The 2,001-nt window shown below is 34.4% G+C and overlaps 1 pseudogene; it reads right to left on the bottom strand.

Moving 5' to 3' along the window:
- Positions 1-1,470: 1,470 nt before the first annotated feature.
- Positions 1,471-1,779, bottom strand: LOC102832961 (annotated as a pseudogene).
- Positions 1,780-2,001: the final 222 nt, after the last annotated feature.

Raw genomic sequence — 2,001 nt, 5'->3', positions numbered from 1 at the left:
CTGGATCCATTTGTGGAAGCAGGTTACTCAAGGTAGGAATATGAAATGTCAGTTGTGATTGCCTACATCTCGACTGATGCCTAAAAAAATATTTCCTGCAAAACGATGGACCTGATTTTTTATGGATCTGAGACATTTCTTCACTGGGTCCTGATATAGGCCCCTTGTGTTATGCTTTTAAATGGAAATCTAATCCAGCATAACAGGATACTTCTTGCCCATAGCACTATTGTTATTGTATTTCTGCATTGTCCTTGCATTCGTTGTGGCTATGAATGAATGCCAGTGTCACTGAGAAGGAAAAGGAACTATTAAAATAACTTGCATATAAATTAAACACATAAAATGTTACTCTTCATAAAATCATTTTCAACAAATAAAAATGCAACATATGCCATGTATATTTTCACATTTGCTACTCTATGCATTTTACAGTGACATCTACTAATAAACTTCGTACTTGGTGGTAAGAATGAAATTTATTTATTTATTTTTTTGCTCTCCCATAGCACAGAGCTCCCATAGCTCTGCAGATAGCAGAAGCAGGAGTCTTGAATCTCTGAAGGCAGCATAAGAAGAATCCTTCTTTGAAACCTCAAAATAGTATTTTGGCAGTTAATGTTATATAAAAAGAATCAAGATATGGGCTGTTTTCTTTCTTTTTGTGCATGCATGGGACAAAGGAAGATTAAAATTTTTTCTTCAAAAATGTTCCCATTTTTATCACAGGTCATCATGAACAAACACTGTCTGTTCTTCTGGTTTTCATGATAACTAAATTCAAGGCAATGCATGTGTATGTATTTTTCTGAAGTTCATCGTATGAACTTGGACATAGTGGGTGTTCCTTGTTCTTCTATGAAAGAAATTGGTATTCTTAGGTCAAGAATTAAAAAATAATAATAATAAAAGTCACAAAACTAATGCCTGGGCTAATTAACAGGGAATATTCAGCAAAAATATTTTTGAATATTTGAATTCCCTGTGAAACTGTAGTCAAGGGAATGCTGATTCTAAGGAACTATGTGAGAAGTAAGGAAATGAACTGTGCAATGAAAACTAAGGAAAAGAATTAGAAGCCTTGATGCCAGGTTCCAAGCACATGACTAATCATTTCCTACTCACTCTTGCAAAACCTGTAAACAAAGGAAGAAGAAATAGCAGGTACTATAAGAGATGCAAATGTACATATAGACCTGGCAATATATTTTTTTTTTTTTCCGTTAAATTTGCTACTAATTCCAGTTCAAAAAATTGCTTGAAAGAAAAATAACAATAGAAGATTGTAGTCTAATTACATTTTCTCTGTTTGTCCTTGGTAGCAAAAGAATGAATGCCAATCAGTTTCCCTGGCTTACAAGTACTTGTTTTAAGGTATATGATTTGGTAACTTGAACATCTATATTATGACTTTAAAGTTCAAAGTAGAAAGTAAAACCATACAGAGAGCCAGGAACTTTATCAATACATCTAAACGGAAGTTTGCTTGTAGATTTTGGTACCCAAACCTTTTTTCATACATTGCACAGATGCCTTTTTTGGTAGGAACAGCCCTGACAGTAATGAAAACCAAGTTGGTGCTCAGAACTCTTACAAATCATGCAAGTGGAGGAGAATTTATTTTTTTTCCATATGGGTCAAATTTTGCTTTTTTTGAAGTCAAATCTTTATTTTCATTCAACTTTCTTCTTCCACTTTCTGTGGTTTCCTTGCACCGTCTTTCCATGTATCTGGAGTGATAACAGTACCAAGTTTCTTTTCACCTTTTTCACACATCATCCTTAAGAGTACGATGGCTCTCTTAATAGCAGTAGCAGCAATAGCCCTGTATGATATTCTTGATGTCATCCCACAACTCTTCTGGTCTTCAGTCTTTAGTGTGTAAGGTATCAAATCTATTCTTGAGATGATCTCTCAATTCAGGTGGGATATAGTCAAATTCCTATTTTGGCTCTTGTGGGCTTGTTTCCATTTTCTTCAGCTTCAGTTTGAATTTGCATA

Source organism: Chrysochloris asiatica, unplaced genomic scaffold (genome assembly GCF_000296735.1).
Source record: "Chrysochloris asiatica unplaced genomic scaffold, ChrAsi1.0 scaffold00024, whole genome shotgun sequence".
Lineage (NCBI taxonomy): Eukaryota > Metazoa > Chordata > Mammalia > Afrosoricida > Chrysochloridae > Chrysochloris > Chrysochloris asiatica.
Note: the sequence above shows the minus strand (reverse complement) of the source record. Positions and strands in the feature narration are given on the sequence as shown.